Raw genomic sequence first — 18,762 nt, forward strand, 5'->3', positions numbered from 1 at the left:
TGTGTCTAATAAGCCCCATTACCAATGTAAATACAATTTCTTTCTAGACCGTTCATCAAGATCACCAGAGCAGGGTAGTCTCATTGAGATTGTCAGATCATTCTTGTTGAGCCAAATCATTTAAAGAAATTCTCTAACACACTTTCATACCTTGATGAGTTAAGAGATTGTGAGAAAATAATGATTAATAATAGACTTTTGGGGGGACCCAGGGACCCTTCCTCCCCACTCAGGAACTCTGACTGGTTTCTCAGAGCCAGCCCAAAGGTGCATTAGAGATCAGATTAACTCAGTAGAAATTAAAACCACATCTTTTGGAGAGCACCTTCTCCCTCAGAGGGTTTGTCTTCCACTAGACCCTGAGCTCACCACGATATAGCTCATTCTATTATGGACCTCAGGTCTTGTCAACCAATGGAATTAAATGATTCCAGCCAATTAGCTTTGAACAGTGTGGATGAGCCAGTCACCTGAGGGGAAGAAGAGTGGGGTGGGTGGATCACAGCAGGTTTGTTTACTCTCTCTCTTGCACTGGGGACCTCCTTGAGCTAGGCACCAGCTCTTGCCTCTCCTACTGTCTTATGCACTTCTCTTGCCCTGGGCTGGTTCTCCCCAGCCCCATGTTGGGTGTATTACTAGTGGGGAAGTTTTTCAAACACGCAGTCAAATTAACAATAAATGCTTGCTGCCCAAACTGGTGCAATAGCCTCTAATTTATAAGTAGCAATATCTTAGAAACCCCAGCCTGGCTCCCTAATAATCTGGGCAGGAAAGGGCTAGTCCCCTGCCACAATATCTTAAGAATAGAAATTTGGAGTCCCCCCCCCCCCTGCCCGGAGAGCTATGGAGAAATTCATGGTGGGCATAGACTGAATAGTTGGTCCAAAGGTGTCACTGGAAAAGTTATGTAGCATAATTGAGAGATAACCTGTGTGCAGCCTGAACCATGCATGGGGACTAATATCATGCCAAGATGTTTCCAGAGAGGAAATCCTCCAGTCTTATTTATAGGCAGCCTTTGAAGGATTCATGAGAGGTCATTTCAAAAGCCTCTCCTACCTAGACTGTAGAAACTGAACTCCCTTTAGTATCAGAGAAGGGAATATGTAGGAACAGTTGTAATTGTCATGCTAAGAGATGTTTCTCGCCATGGAGTCAGGGAGTATATAAATAAGTTCAATTTTGATCTATGAGGATCTGTGAGATAAATTATGGAGCAGACAGAAACAAGAGGAGGATGAATTACTTTCTTGTTGAACCTGATTCAACTGTTATTTTATGAAATCTAGAGAAACACTTAAATGGGAGTGTGAGAGAAATTGAAGAGACTATTTTCCCATCCTTGCTGGAGAAAAGCTGGAGAAGACACAAAAATGGTAGAGAGGTCTTTTTGAGTGCAATTTTTTAACCTTTATCTTCCATAAATCAATAAGCATTTATTATATGCTTACTATATGCCAGGCCCTGTTCTGATGCTGGAGATACAGGGGAAAAGCAAAAAAAAAAAAAAAAAAAAAGAAGAAGAAGAAAGAAAGAAAGAAAAAAGACCATTGTCAAGGAGCTAATATTCTAACAGGGAGAAAACATAAAGATAAAATATATTTCTATAAATGCCCATATGTAAATAGAAATATACTTCTACTCAGCTTTAGTCCATTTAGTTCCATTAAAAATGATTGAAAGCCTTCTATTCTATTGAAGATCATTTTTTTTCCTCCAGTAGGATGTTGTTCAGTTGTTTTGGAAATATCCATTTGGGGTTTGCTTGGCAAAGATCCTGTAATGGTTTGCCATTTTATTCTTCATCACTTTTACAGATTAGGAACTGAGGCAAAGAGAGTTAAGTGATTTGTCCAGGGTCTCACAGCTTGTAAGTGTCTGAGTCCAGATTTGAACATATGAAGAAAGAGTCTTCCTGATTCCTGACTTTGTTTTCTAGTACTGTACCCACTCTGCCACTACCCAGCTGCCCCTTGAGCTAGAAAGGATCCTAAAAGTCACTTAGTTTGACCCATTTATTTAATAGAGGAAGAGTTTGGGGTCTGGGGGAGGTAAGTGATTGGTGAAAGGTTACTCACCTGTTAAGGGGTAAAGATGGGATTTGAACTCATGACTTCTGATTTGAAATTTAATGCTTTTTCTATTTCACTTCTTGTGTTTTGGGATATTCTTGGTATGCTGGGGAAAGTCTGTCCATCTAATATTTTTCATTTTCTTTTCTTTACTTGTTACAATCTAGAGCTAATTTGATGAAGGTATCTGGCACACATAGGTTTTAACTCCTGAGTGTCCCCCAGGTTCAGGATAGGAATGTTTCCCATCTTCTTACAAGATTTGAAACATCCTGACATGAGCTTTATTATATGTAGACATTTGGGATTCTCCAGCCTCCATCTTCAGCCTCTCAGAGAGACAGCAAGAACCCTGGGGGTACTTACCAAGTGGCTAGGAGAAAGACAAAGAAGGGAGCAGAGACTACCAGTTGGAATTTTCACCAGTCCTGGATGCCATTGGTCAGAATCCCAAGAAGCAGATGCCCCAAGCTAAGGAACAGACCTAATGTGACTGCTACTAGGTGTTGGTACTGGCTGGTGGTCCATTCCATGAGTGCAAGGAAATCACAGCACAGGGTGAATTTCAGGCACAGATGGGATCTCAAAGAACTTACGCAAATGTTGAAGAAGCCCCACAGAGAAGACATACCGAGGGACCCATTGCTAAGTACAAATCCTGACACTGAAAACGCAAGCAGGAGGCGAAAACAACAGTACACCAGGAATGACTGGGCAAAGGCAGCCCCAGTGCTGAAGACAGCCAACATGAAGTAACTTAGAGACAGCATCCGTTTTCGCCCAAACCTACATCATGGGAAGCCCAATATCTGTGACCTCAGGGCAGAGGCATAATAATATCATCTCTCCTCCCAGACATCCTCACTGTGCATTGTTTTCATTGCTCTCTCCCCCTCCCTGGAATATCTTCCCTTTGTCTCTTCTCTCTTTTCCTTGACTTCTTGAAGTTTATCTAAAATTCCCCCATTAGCAAGAAGCCTTCCTCACTCCCCATTAATGGTAGTGCCTTCCTTTTGAGGCTACCCCCAGTTTATGGTGTGTGTTTCTTGAATGTACATAGTAGTTTGCATGTTGTCTCCCCCCACTAAATGTGAGCTCCCCGAAGGTAGGGACTGTCTTTTGTTTTCTACCCCTAGCTCTTAGCCCAGTTCCTGGCACACAGTAAATCTTTAAGAAATGCTTGTTGATTGATTATTGTTTGTTTGTTTTTTGTTTTTTGGTCGGGATTTTGATTGACTATTTACTGACTGACCTTTGTCCCATGTTGAACCCATCACCAACCTGACTGTTTTAGTAGGTTCTTTCCAATCTTAGAACCACCTCCACCCATAGCTTCAATTCTAGCCTTGAATCTTCTCCCTGTCATCATAGATTATTGGCATGACATGGAAATAAAGAGAAAATCCTTGGTTTGAATTTTGCTTTTGACGTGAGTTATGTGACCTTGGGCAAGCCTCTTAGCTGCCCTGGGCCCTGTTTTCCTACTTTGTCAAAGGAGTGGAGTAGACGAAATTATATTCCAACTTTAAGCTCTATGAAACTCACTCACCTGTCTGAGAGGTATCCCCATATGATATGTCCTTGTCACAATCCCAGTGAGGAAGTACAACAAAGATAAATTTACAGACTGCATTGGTTAAAAATCAACTTCAGATTGAAAATGTGTAGCTTTGACATGGCTGAGTTAGTTGAGAGCCAGGTGGAATGTATTGCAGGAAACATTGACTGAATCCTAGAGGTTCAGCTCTTAGGGCAGTGACAGGCAATGTGGTAGCAAGATGGCTGCGTGGGAGGTCAGGGCAGACTATTTGAGTTTCCTCCCTGAGTTCCTAAACACAAGTGAATTCCAAAGGCCAACCTTGATTCCAGAGAACTAGATTCCCCATTCCATGCTTTCTATAGATATATAGGGGCAAGGGGAATCTTGGGGTCAGAATTTTGCTTAGGGTTATCAGACATGAGCATTTTGTCAGTTTTGCTGAACTGTTTTTCTATATCATATGATTTTTGACATGTTGGGATGTCTGTGGATAGACAGGCATCTTGACGGGCAGTTGTGGGAAGGCGTCTCCTTTCCTTGGGACTTCCCTCAGCCTGGGGCTTCCTCTCTGAGATGCCCTTAGATCCAATCATTTCTGCCTGGGCTCACTTGACCTCAATGACTCTGGGACTTTTTATTCACTGAATGAACTTGACCGCACCTCAGAAAGGAGTGGCTGAGCCTATCCCTCCTCATTGACCCCTTTGATACCATAGGTCCTGGTCTTTCTTTCTTTCTTTCTTTTTTTTCTTTTTTTTCCTTTTTTTTTTTTTGCGAGTGGCAATGGGGGTTAAGTGACTTGCCCAGGGTCACACAGCTAGTTAAGTGTCAAGTGTCTGATGCCGGATTTGAACTCAGGTTCTCCTGACTCTAGGGCCGGTGCTCTATCCACTGCACCACCTAGCTGCCCTGGTCCTGGTCTTTCAAAGACCAACTGTCCTGCACTAAGGAGTCTGGGTTTGCGTCCTTACATCGGGACCTTCGATTCCCTTTTTTAATTTCCTAAAGTTTGGACATTTCTGCATAAACCTTTGAAGCCATGGATTTTACTGCTGGTTCCTTCCTTGGATTTCATCTGCTGTTAATTTAAGATAGTCTCAACTGCTAGTCTTCTTCATTTTAGCTACTTAGTATGGTGTCCAGCTTGGTGCCTAGTCCCAGGTCCTTTCCTCTTTCCCTTTCCTTTTTAATTTGAAGTTTTTTTTGATAGACTTGCAAGATGTATTCTTCCAATTCTTCCTGAGTTGTCAGTTAGTCAAGAAACATTTTTAAATTGTCTACTATAGTGTCAAGCACTGGAGATATAAAAAAGGCAAAAGATTCTCTGCTCTGAAGGAGCTCACCATCTCATGAGAGAGATGACAAGCAAACAAATATGTACATAGAAGCTATATATAGAATAAATAAAAAAATTTCAATGAGAGGAGGCACTGGAATCAAGGTAGATTGTACTTGTATCCTGGTCAGCCCCATACTTTATTTTGGAATAATATTTTTCTAATTACGTGTAAATTTTCTTTTACATTTGCTTTTTAAAAAATTTGAGTTTCAAATTCTTTCCTTCCCTCCCCCTCCCCCCGCCAGTGGCAAGCAATTTGATGTTGGCAATACATGTGAAATCATGCAAAACATATTTCCATAATGGTGATGCTGTTAAAGAAAACGCATACCAACAAAACAGAACAAAACAGAGACACATAACAAAGAAAGTGAAAAACACTATGCTTCCATCTACATTCAGACTCCACTGGTTCTTTCTTCAGAGGTGGATAGAATTTTTTTTTTTATCATGAGTCTTCTAGAATTTTTTTTTGATCATTGTATTGCTGAGAATAAGTCATTCACAGTTGGTCATCATACAATATTGCTGTTTCTATGTACAATGTTCTTGTGGTTCTGTTCACTGTACTCTGCTTCAGTTCATGTAAGTCTTTCTAGGTTTTTCTGAAAGCATCCTGCTCATAATTTTTCTATTTCATTTCTTCATTAATTAACTAATTAATTAAAATTTTTTGATGAGGCAATAAGGGGTAAGTGACTTGCCCAGGGTCACACAGCTAGTAAGTGTCAAGTGTCTGATTCTGGATTTGAATTCAGGTCCTCCTGAATCCAGAGCTGGTGCTTTATCCACTGTGCCACCTAGCTGGCCCCTCTCCTCATCATTTCTAAGAGCATGATCATATTCCCTCATATACCACAACTTGTTTAGCCAATCCCAAATTGATGGGCATCTCCTCACTTTTTAATTCTTTGTCCCCACAAAAAGAGTTGTTAAAAATTTTTTTTGTACATGTAGATCCTCTTCATTTAAAAGAATCTCTTTGGGATACAGACCTAGCAGTGGTCTTGCTGAGTCAAAGGGTGTGCACAGATGAATAACCCTTTAGCCAAAGTTTTAAATTGCTCTCCAGAATGGTTGGAACAGTTCACAATTCCATTGAGTACATTAGTGTCCCACTTTCCTCACATCCTGTCCAACATTTATCATTTTCCTTTTCTGTCATATTGGGCAAGATGACAGGTGTGCAGTAGTACCTCAGAGTTGTTTTAAGTGATTTAGATGACTACAGAGAGCTTTGATTTCATCATCTCCAAGTGCCTGTTCATATGCTTTGATCATTTATCTATTTGGTAATAACTTGTATGCTTATAAATTTTACTCAGCTGTCTATGTATTTGAGAAATGAGGCCTTTAGCAGAGAAACTTGCTGTAAAAAAGTTTTTTTTCCCTAGGTTTTCTGCTTTCCTCCTCCTCCTCCTCCTTCTTCTTCTACTTTTGTGGGGTAATTGGGATTAAGTGACTTACCCAGGGTCACACAGCTAGTAAGTGTCAAGTGTCTGAGGCCGGATTTGAACTCAGGTCCTCCTGACTAGCTGCCCTTTCTGTTTTCCCTCTAATCTTGGCTGCTTTGGTTTTGTTTGTGCAAAACCATTTAAATTTAATATAATAAAAACTATCCTATCTTGTGATGCTCTCTAGATGTTTGTCATAAATTCTTTCTTTATTTAAAGATCTGACAGGCAAATCATTCCATGCTCTCCTAATTTTCTTATGGTATTACCCTTTATGTCTAATTCATGTACCCATTTTTACCTTATCTTGATACAATACAGTGTGAGCTGTTGGTCTCTACCTAGTTCTGCATATACATCAAACCATCATCTACACTTTGGTTCTGTTGAACTGTTTTCCAATATCCCCAGTGGTTTTTTTTTTTTTAAGTGAGGCAATTGGGGTTAAGTGACTTGCCCAGGGTCATGCAGCTAGTAAGTGTTAAATGTCTGAGGCTGGATTTGAACTCAGGTACTCCTGACTCCAGGGCTGGTGCTCTATCCACTGCGCCACCTAGCTGCCCCAGTAGTTTTTGTCAAATAGTGAGTGCTTGTTCCAGAAGCTTGGATCTTTGGGTTTATCAAACAATAAATTACTATGGTCCTTTACTACTGTGCCTGTTTTGTTTAATGTATTTCAGTGATGCACTACTCTATTTCTTTCTTTTCAATTATTTATTTATTTATTTATTTAATTTACTTATTTAGAATTCCTCCCCACCTTACATATAAAAACAAATTGTAATGTCGACTTTTAAAATTTTATGTTCCAAATTCTCATCCTTCCTCCCTACTCCCACCTTAAGAACTCAAGAAATTCAATATAAGTTATACATGTGCAGTCATGGAAAACATAGCAAATGAAAAAAACTTTAGAAAATGGAACAACAACAAAATATACATTCATCTGTATTCAGATGCCATCAGTTCTTTCTCTGTAGATAGATTGCATTTTTCACAAGTCCTTCAGAGTTGTCTTGTATCATTGTATTGCTAAAAATAACTAAGTCATTTGAAGCAGATCATCTTACAATATTGCTGTTATTTTGTATACAGTACATTTCACTTTGCATTAGCTCATATAAGTCTTTCCAGGTTTTTCTGATAGCATCCTGCTCATCTTTTTTCTTTTTATAATAAACTACATTTTATATAGTACCTTATACCTGACAAAGAATTTTCTTCACAATAGTTCAGCAAAGTAAGTATTACCACCATCATCCTCTTTTCTTTCTTTCTTTTTCTTTTGCAGGGCATTGAGCATTAAGTGACTTGCCCAGGGTCACACAGCTAGTAAGTGTCAAGTGTCTGAATCTGGATTTGAACTCAGGTCCTCCTGAATCCAGAGCTGGTGCTTTTTCACTACTCTATTTCTTAACCCATGTGAGATGGATTTGATGATTACCACTTTAAAATATAGTTTGATACCTCCTATGGTTAGGCTGCCTTCCTTTACATTTTGTTTTCCATTTATTCCCTTGATATTCTTGACTTTTTTCTTCCAAATGGATTTTGTTGTTATTTTTTCTAGCTATAGAAAATAATTTTTAAGAGTTTGATTGCAACGGCAATGAATAATTAAATTAATTTGGGTAGATTTGTCATTTTCATTATATTGGCTCAGTCTACCCATGAGTAATTAATATTTTACTAATTGTTCTGATCTGACTTTATTTGTGTGAAAAGTGCTTTGTAATTGTATTCATTTAGTTCCTGGCTTTGTCTTGGCAGGTAAACTTTCAAATATTTTATATCGTCTACAGTCATTTAAAATGGAATTTCACTCTCCATCTCTTGCCACTGAACTTTGTTGGTAGTATATAGAAATGCTAATGACTTAGGTGCATTTATTTTATATCCTGTGATTTTTAGCTGATGTCATCTGCAAAGAGTAATTGTTTTGTTTCCTCATTGTTTCTTCTAATTCATTCAATTTCCTTTTCTTTTCTTTTTGGTATAGACAGCATTTCTAGTACAATATTAACCACTAGTGGTGATAATGGGCATCCTTGCTTCTGCCCTGATCTTATTGGAAAGGCTTCTAGCTTATCTCCTTAACATATAATGCTGCTGGCAGTTTTAGATAGATTGTACACATCAACTTAAGGAAAGCTCCATTTATTCCTATGCCTTTTAGATTAAAAAACAATAGGGGGGCAGCTAGGTGGCGCAGTGGATAGAGCACCGGCCCTGGAGTCAGGAGTACCTGAGTTCAAATCCGGCCTCAGTCACTTAACACTTACTAGCTGTGTGACCCTGGGCAAGTCACTTAACCCCAATTGCCTCACTTAAAATAATAAAAAAAAACAAAAACAAAAACAAAAAACAATAGGAATGGGTGCTTTCTTTTGTCAAAAGCTTTCTCTGCATCTATTGAGATAATCATATAATTTCTGTCGGTTTTGTTATTGAAATGGTCAATTATCCTGACAGTTTTTCTGATACTGAACTAGTGCTGCATTCCTGGTATAAATCTCGCCTGGCGATACTGTGTGATCTTTGTGATATATTGCTGTACTTCCCTTGTTATTCTTTTATTTAAGAGTTTTGCATCAACATTCATGAAGGAAATTGGTCTCTAGTTTTCTAGTGAAGCTCTTGCCAAGGATTTCTGTTCCACCTGAAGGCTAGATGCTACAGAGACAGCAATGGACCCTTTAGAGAGGAGGCCCAGGGAGCCCAGCAGAGTGACAGCCCCTTCCTGAAACATCTAATCATGCAGATATATCAGAAAGGAAACAGGGGCCCCACAGCTTCTGTGGTGTGAGTTCCCCATGCACTTGTGTTTTCCTTTTGTGGGTCCCTCTTGCATGATCTCTGTATTTTTTCTTTATTTCATGGATGGTGCATATGATAGCAGAGGATGGGTTCTGAATTCGGTGGGGGCAGAAGGTGGAGAAAAGATTCTACTATAAATCTAGCAATGCTATTCAAGGTTGTATTTGTTTTTTGAGCTAATTGTGTCCTCTGGCTACATTCTGATTGGAAAAAAACCCCCCATCTGTGGGGACTTAAAGCTTAAAGCTATAGGTTTATGCATGCATATCCATGGAAGACATTGGTGGCCTGGGTTAGCCAGCCCTCTGGTGATCTCTCCCTGTGGTTTATGAAGTTTCTTCAAGGGGCATTACCTCTTCAGTGGCCATTCACAAGGAAAACAAACTCACTTTCCTTGACTAAGATTTTGTACTCTTTTTTTTTCTTTTTTCCTTTTGCGGGGCAATGAGGGTTAAGTGACTTGCCCAGGGTCACACAGCTAGTTAAGTGTCAAGTGTCTGAGGCTGGATTTGAACTCAGGTCCTCCTGAATCCAAGGCCAGTGCTTTATCCACTGCGCCACCTAGCTGCCCCAGACTTTGTACTCTTGGCAGGTATTTGGGTACCATTTGTGCTCTTGTAGAGCTTATCTTCAGGGAGTTGGGGACATTTGTCTTAATGAGAAATTCTGTAATCTTTTTGGTACATGTTCCAAACAATAATCTTTTTCATTGCTGTAATTGCTCTATTTATCTTAGCCTCAGTTTCCTCATCTGTAAAATGAAAATAGTAATAACTATAAGTGCAAGTTAAATGCAGTAACTGACATTTCAGGTAGGCAGCAGTGAAGTGACTTGTAACAGGTCACACAATTAGTGTTGAGGATGGATTTGAACTCAGGTCTAACCTCAGCTCTAAAATATCTGTTGAACCTAGTTTTCATCCTGTTGTCCCTAAAGCCCTTCAGCTAATTAGTTTAAGTACTGAGGCTATTGCTGAGCTACCAAAAGTCAATATTTTACTGAGCACATTCTCCTATTCTTTAGTCATCTTTTAACCTTCTTTAACTTGAAAGTTCAGGGTTAAGTGCTGCACCATGTTGATTAATCTTTATTGTATTTAACTGAGGAAACCAACCATATTCTTGTTGTTCCAGAAGAATAATGAAGGTGTTTGCCTTTGGGTCCAAGCACTTTCCTTTTCTTTTTCTTTAAAAATGTTTTTCCCCATATAAATATTTTATTATTTTCCAGTTACATTTAGAGATAGTTTTCAACATTTGTTTTGATAAGATTTCTAGAAGCACTTTTCTTGTTTTGTCTTAATATCTCAAAGCTGGTGCCCTCTGGTTAACTGAAGATCAGGTGCATGTGTCAAGAAGCCTCTGGTCTCAGCTGAACCCCCTGAGCAGGCCTTTACACAACCGAAGTGGGCTCCCCAATCAGGCAGGATCTTGAGTGGTTTCAAACAGAGTATGTCCTGACTAAGGCTTTTGCCTGGTCTCTACTTAAGTCCACCTGACCTTGTGGTCTTTGTTGAACTCTTTGCTCTTTCTGGTGGCCTGAGGACATGCCAGCTGCTCTCCCTGATTGTTGATCACTAGCAACAACCCCTTGGCAAAAATCCCCTTGAATTGGGATGGTTCCTGGCCTCTTTCAGACAAGGCTACGTCAATATACCCTTTCAGAGCCATTCTCAGCTTTCCCCATCATGCTCCATTGCTTTTTTTTTCCTTCTCTTGTGGTAGAAGCAGATGTGACTCCCAGTCACCTGAAGCAGATTTCTCAGACCATGTCCCTGGTGGGGATTCTTCTGGGCATTCTCATCTGGGGTCATGTTTCAAAGGCCTATTTTGGTGTTCTCTGCTCACATCTCAGATCTTAACTTGGGAGGAAGTGTTTAGGGAAACGTACTCTCTGCAGCCCCAAATCTCAGTTTAGAAGGCTTCTGAAGCCTGACTAGAGGAAGGAGGCATTCCCTAGGGCCTCATTACTCCTTGGGGATGAGGAAAAATGGACTTGGCTTAGTGCAGGAAGCAGAGTGGCATGGTGGAAAGGGCCACCTGCACTCAGCCCTGGCTTCTTTTCCACTGTTTTGCCTTAGACAAGTCACTCTGGGCTAACCCTAAGTTTCCTCAACTACAAAATGGAGAGGTTGGACTGGACGGCCCGTGGGCTCCATTCCAATTCTAGTCCCGTGTTCTATGAGCACAGACCCAGCCAAAGTCTGTGTGTCCCAAAACAGCCCCCACTGGGTGGTAGATCTTTGGCCCCACAGATGGAATTTTTTCCCACACCAACCATAAAGCTGGGACACGCTCTCCCATGGCTGCACAAACTCAGAAAATGACAGAAGAATGAAGGGAAGCTATCTGCGCAAGGCAACTCACACCTCTGCCACTGCAGGACCCCCTAGTATCCTCCCACACCTCTCTTTGGGGATGGCATCTCTACTGGGCTCCATAGGCTTGCTGCTCTCTCTAACTGAGCTCCCAATTGCTAGGCTCTTCTCTCTAGCCAGGGGTATTTTTGGAAGATTATTCTTGGCTTAATTCCATGTATATTTCTCTGTTGGATGTGGTATAACCTAATTGAGCAAGTATTTCTGTTACAAGATGCCATGGCTGAGGAAGGTAGGGAAAGGTAGGGTAGAGGTGGAGGGATCCTGCTCCTCCCACTACTCAGTGATTAACATGCTTCTCCACACAAAACTCCTTTACCCCACCTAGAATGTGTCCAGATAGGGCAAGCTTAGCATTTTCAGGTCCATCAATGGGCAGGATCATCGTTAGCCAGTCAATGACAAGATTCCCTTTTTTTAAAATCATAAAAGTATTTTATTATTTTCTAGTTACATGAAAGATATTTTTCAATATTTGTTTTCATAAGATTTTTAGTTTCAAGTTTTTCTCCCTCCCTTCCTTCCCTCCCCTAAGACAGAAAGCAATATGATATAGGTTATATATGTACAATCACATTAAACATATTTCTGCATTAGTCATATTGTGAAAGAAGAATCAGAACTCAAGGGAAAAACTTAAAAAAGAAAAAAAAACAGCCGAAAAGTAGAAACATTCAGAATCCACAGTTCTTTTTTCTTTGTGTGGAGAACATTTTCCATCATGAGTTCTTTGGAATTGTCTTGGATCATTGTACTGCTGAGAAGAGCCAAGTCTATCACAGTTGATCATTACACAATGTTGCTATTACTGTGTACAATGTTCTCCTGGTTCTGCTCATTTCACTCAGCATCAGTGCATTTAAAACTTTCCAGGTTTTTCTGAAATCTGCCTGCTCATTTCTTACAGCACAATAGTATTCCATTATATTCATATACCACAGCTTGTTCAGCCATTCCCTAATTGATGAGCATTTCCTCAATTTCCAATTCTTTACCACCACAAAGAGAGCTGCTATAAATATTTTTCTACATGTGGGTCCTTTTCCCTTTTCTATGATCTCTTTGGGACACAGACCTAGTAGTGGTATTACTGGGTCAAAGGTTATGCACAGTCCCATAGACCTTTGGGTATAGTTCCAAATTACTCTCCAGAATGGTTGGATCAGTTCATAGCTCTACCAACAATGCATTAGTGTTCCAATTTGTTTCCACAGCTTCTCCAACATTTATTATTTCCTTTTTTTGTCATATTAGCCAATCTGATAGGTGTCAGGTGGTACCTCAGAGTTTTTTTTTAATTTGAATTTCTCTAATCAATAGTAATTTAGAGCATTTTTTCATATGGCAATAGATAGATTTGATTTCTTCATCTGAAAACTGCCTGTTCATATTCATTGACCATTTCTCAATTGGGGAATGACTTGTATTCTTATAAATTCGATTTAGTTCCCTATATATTTTAGTTTTTTTGTTTTTCCCCCTATATATTTTAGAAATGAGGCCTTTGTCAGAAACACTGGCTGTAAAATTTGTTTCCCAGCTTTTTACTTCCTTTCTAATTTTGGCTGCATTGCTTCTGTTTGTATAAAACCTTTTTAAATTTAATGTAATCAAAATCATCCATTTTGCATTACATAATATTCTCTATCTCTCATTTGATCATAAATTATTCTCCTCTCCACAGATATGAGAGATAAACTATTTCTTCCTCTCCTAATTTACCTATGATATCACCCTTTATGTCTAAATCACATACCCATTTTGACCTTATTTTGGTATACAGTGTCAGATGTTGCTAGTTTCTGCCATACTATCTTCCAGTTTTCTCAGCAGTTTTTTTTAAATACTGAGTTCCTATCCCAGAAGCTGGAGTCTTTGGGTTTATCAAACAGTAGATTACTATAGTCATTTACTGTGTCTCCTGTGCCTAACCTATTCAAATAATCCACCACTCTATTTTCTTATCCAGTACCAAATACTTCTTATGACTGTTGCTTTATAGTATAGCTTCAGATTTGGTAGGGCTAGCCCACCTTCCTGTGCATTTTTTCCATTAGTTCTCTTGATATTCTTGACCTTTTGTTCTTTCAGATGAATTTTGTTATTATTTTTTCTAGCTCTATAAAATAATTTTTAGGTAGTCTGATTGGTATGACACTGAATAAGTACATTAATTTAGGTAGAATTGTCATTTTTATTATATTAGCTTGGCCTATGCATGAGCAATTGATATTTTTCCCATTATTTAGATCTAATTTTATTTGTGTGAAAAGTGTTTTGTAATTGTGTTCATATAGTTCTTGGGTTTGTCTTGGCAGGTAGACTCCCAAGTATTTTATATTGTCTACAGTTACTTTAAATGGAATTTCTCTTTCTATCTCTTGCTGTTGAACCTTGTTGGTCATGGATAGAAATACTGATGATTTATGTGGGTTTATTTTTTTTAAAATTATTATTATTATTATTTTTTAGTGAGGCAATTGGGGTTAAGTGACTTGTCCAGGGTCACACAGCTAGTGTTAAGTGTCTGAGTCCGGATTTGTACTCAGGTACTCCTGAATCCAGGGCTGGTGCTTTATCCACTGTGCCACTTAGCCGCCCTTTATGTGGGTTTATTTTATGTCCCAAAACTTTGCTAAAATTGTTAATTATTTTAAATAGTTTTTTCATTGATTCTTTAAGATTAAGATTCTCTTCTAATTCCATTAGGGACACCCCCCCCCCCCAGCATTGTAAAAGGTCAATAGGAAAGAAACCCATCTTTGTAGTTTCTAGAATATATTTATACCTTGTTTCCTCTCTTATATCTCCCTTACCTTCTAAGATAACATGATTTGAGGTTGAGCGGGGCTGGGGTGGGGGTTGTGATAAAATAATGGAATTTGGCAGATGCCCAGGGGCCCCACCTGATTGATTTAGTATTGTTTGAATTGGGTGAGAATGAGAAACTAAGTATTTACTTAAGGATGATTAGATGGAGGCCACACCTGGCTGGCCTTGAGTGACATGTTGGTGTACTACTGACATCAGCAAGAGACCCACTCTCAACCAATCAGCTTGAAGGACCTCCCCTTTGGGGGAGGGAGAGAGGAGCTAGGAAGGGAAGAGACATTCATTTTGGTGTGTGGGAGAGAGAAAGAGAGATGGGATGCAGGTGTTTGCTCTTTGGGAACTGCTGAGTCCTGGCGGTGGTGTGATTGCAGGTCGTATAATTTTCCTTCTCTTATTCCTTTTTTCTTGGTTCCTATTTCATTGACCTTACTTGTGTTTTAAACTTGTTCCCACCAATAAAGCCTGTTTTATTTTTTTCTGAAAGAGGCTGTTAATCTCTTTCCTTACCCCAGTATTATGGTGAGCTGCTCAATTAATTCCCCCATATTAAATTTGGCCCTTATAGGGTGTTGTTGGACATGACTGAAAGACTGAACAACAAAAAATGTATCAGGCACTGTGCTAAGTGCCGATACAATACATACATACATACATACATACATGTGTGTGTGTGTGTGTGTGTGTGTATATATATATATATATATATATATATATATATATATATATATATATATATATATATATTTTTTTTTTTTTGGTAAGGCAATTGGGGTTAAGTGACTTGCTCAGGGTCACACAGCTAGTAAGTGTTAAGTGTCTGAGTCCGGATTTGAACTCAGGTCCTCCTGAATCCAGGGCCAGTCCTCTATCCATTGCACCACCTAGCTGCCCCAAAGATGTACTCTTGAAGGCGATTTGTGTATCCATGGTGGTCCCATGGATCTTATCTTAAAGGAGTCAGGGCAATCCATCTTGATGAATGTTGGGAAATTCTCTGTTGTGTTTTTGGCACAGGATCCAGGGAGACATTAATGTCTTCTCCATTGCTGTTATCACCCTACCCCTCAGCCTCAGTTTCCTCATTTGTAAAATCAGGACAATAATAACTACAGCACCTACTTCTCTGGTAAATGGAATTATCACCATTTCAGGCAGACTGAGGTCAAGTGACCTGGAAAAATTCACACAGTTAGGAAGGGTCAGATTTAAACTCAGGTCTTACCTCGGCTCTTAGAATATCTGCTGAGCCTGGTTTTTCTCCATTGTCCCTAAAGAGCTTGAGTGAATCTTTTTAAGTACTAAAGAAGATGCTGAGTTACCAAAAATCAATATTTTACCAAGCACACTCTCCTATGTTTGAAATGGTCATTTAAAAACTGTCTTTAACCTGAAGTTCAATGTTAACCTTTGTACCATATAGGTTAATCTTTATTACAGTTAACTGAGGAAACCAACTATATTCATGTCATCCCAGAAGAATCAGGAAGGTGTTGGCCTTTGGGTCCAAGCATTTTTCTTTCCTTGATGTGTCTTAAAATCTCAAAGCTGGTGTGCTTTTGTTAACTGGAGATGAAGTGCAGGTGATAAGAAGGGTCTGGGCTCAGATCAATCTACAGAGCCGGACTTTATACAACTGAAGTGAGCTCCCCCACCAAGCAGTATCTTGTAGGGCTTCAATCAGAGCCTGTCTTTGCCAAGGCTTTTGACAAGTCTCTACTTGGGTCCACCTGACCCTGTGCCCTTTGCTGCACTCATTGGTCTTGCTGGTGGCCTGAGGAGATGTCAGTTGCCCTCCCTGATTGTTGATCATTAGCAACAACCCCTTGGAAAACTTCACTGCTGCTGGGCAGTGGGGTGGAAATTCTAGACAATAACACCGACTGGATGGCTTATGGGGTCCATTCCAATGGGCAGTCCCTCTATTTCTAATTCTTTGCCACCACAAAAGAACTTTTATATGTATATCTATATATATGTATATATATTTATACATACATACACATATATGTATGTATACACACATGGGTCCTTTTCTTCTTTCTTTGATCTCTATGAGGTATAGACATGGTAGAAGTATCGTTCAGTTAAAGGGTATGTATAGTTTGATAGTTGGGGGGCACAATTCCAAATTGTTCTCTAGAGTGGTTAGACTAGTTTACTATTCCTCCCATACTACATGAGCACAATTTTTCTATATCTCCTCCATCACGTCATTTTCCTTTTCTGTCATCTTAGTCAATCTGATAAGTGTGGATATGCATTTCCTTAATCATTTATGATTTAGAGCATGTTTTGATATAAGTATTGATAATTTTGATTTCTTTCTTTAAAAACTACTTATTCCTATCCTTTAATCATTTTTCATTTGGGGTATGGTTCTTATTCTTGTAAATTTGGTTCATTTTCCTATATATTTTAGAAAAGAGACCTTAGAGAAACTTGTTGCAAGGATTTTATTTCCCATTTTTCTGCATTTCTTCTAATTTTAGCTGCAGTGCTTTTGTTTTGCAAAAACTTTTAAATTTTTTGTAATCAAAATTATTCATTTTACTTCCTGGTAATCCCTGTATCTTGTTTGGTTGTGAATTATTTCCCTATGCATAGATCTGACAGGTAATTACTTCCCTGTTCCAACAATATACTTATGGTATCACCCTTCGTGTTTAAATCATGTGCCCATTTTGAACTTATCTTGGTATACAGTATGAAATGTTGGTCTCTGGGTAGTTTCTGCCAGACTCCTTTCCAGTTTCCCCATCAGTTTTGGTCAAATAGTGAATTCATGGCCTGATAGCTAGGATCTTTGTGTTTATCAAGCACCAAGGCTTATAGGTTACCATGATCATTTGCTTCTGGATATTGTGTACCTAATCTGTCCCCTAACATATGCTCTTTCATCCAGTGAGACTGGCCTTCTTACTGTTCCATGAACAAGACACACGTCTCTCAGTTTTATTCATTTTCTCTCTCCATCCTCCATGCTTGGATGGCTCTCCCTGCTTTACTTGGCCTAGTGGCTTACCTGGCTTCCTGTCACTCCCAAATAAAATCTCATCTTCTTTAGGAAGCCTTCTCCAACTCCTCTTAATTCTGGTGATAAGATTTTCAAAGCAGTCCTTCCTTTGTGAACTTTAAAGAAATATTACCTTAATTATTATCATTATTACTAATAGGTTCTTGATTGCTTGGGTGTTTTTCCTTTGAAAACTGCCTATTCATATCTTTAGACATTTCTCAATTGGGGAATGAACCACCTGGTTTTCTCCTTTCTTGTTCCTAGATCATTCTGTTACAAGTATGAGTCTCATTTATTCCACCTGATTTTATGCCAACGACAAAGTTTTAATGATCTCTCCAACTTGATTTTTAATAATTCAATTTTATTCAGTTAAACTCAAGAATCATTTATTAAGCCCCTACTGGACTAGGCACCATTCTAAATGATGAAGAAGCAGAGAGAAAACAAAAAAACAAAACTGCCTTCTAAGAGTTTGCATTCTCTAGGGTGAACGGTAGATATGGTACAGATATAGTACATATTGAGGGGAATTTGAAGGAGGAAAGGTTACTCATAACTAGGAGAATGAGGAATGTTTTCCCACTGGAATTGGTACTTAATCCTGGTCAGAAGGAAAGGTAAGTTGGGAAAACAAACAACCCAGGCATAGGGGCACAGCATGGAAGGCATGCAAGTGGTAGAGTGAAAGACAAGTTTGGTTAGAAGAAAAATATGATAAGGGGAATCCTGAGAACTAATTTTGGTTGGAACCAATTTGTGGAGGGCTTGAAATGGCTGGCAGAAGAGTTTGTCTTTGAGCCTAGAGGCAAGAGGAAACACTTGGAGAGTTTTGAGGAAAAATCAGAATTCACCTTTGAGTCTCCTTTCCAGCATGGAAATCCTGAAACAGGGGCAGCTAATTTCCCTTGGAATTACAAATTCTGTTCAAGGGGGTACCTCTTAGGCAGAGACTGTCAAAGGGCAGGTCTTCAAGTCACTGACTTCTGCTTGTGGACACTCCTTGGAGTGAGGGCAGTGTCAAGTAAATGGGCACGGGTCCTCTGTGGAGTGTTGTGTGGGACTCTATATGAAATATATTTTGTATTTATTTGTCAGGGTTTCTATTGACTTCCCAGATAGAAGGTGATCTTGAGAGCAAAGCTTGCTGATTTTTGGCCTTTGTATCTCTAGTACCTAGCACTTAGTGTTTAATTAGTGCTTCTTGATTGATTCACGCAAATGAAACCTCTTGGAAGCCTGGAGTCCAAGCAGGACCAATGGTGCTGTAAAGGCTGGATGCATCACATCCTCACCATGAGAAGAAACCTCAGG

General features: G+C 39.3%; 1 pseudogene; it reads right to left on the reverse strand.

Annotated features, from left to right (window-relative positions):
• The window catches only part of LOC122731796, a 32,376-nt pseudogene extending 17,017 nt beyond the window's left edge, over window positions 1-15,359 (reverse strand).
• Between the last annotated feature and the right edge of the window lie 3,403 nt (window positions 15,360-18,762).

Source organism: Dromiciops gliroides, chromosome 6 (assembly GCF_019393635.1).
Source record: "Dromiciops gliroides isolate mDroGli1 chromosome 6, mDroGli1.pri, whole genome shotgun sequence".
Taxonomy (NCBI): Eukaryota; Metazoa; Chordata; class Mammalia; order Microbiotheria; family Microbiotheriidae; genus Dromiciops; species Dromiciops gliroides.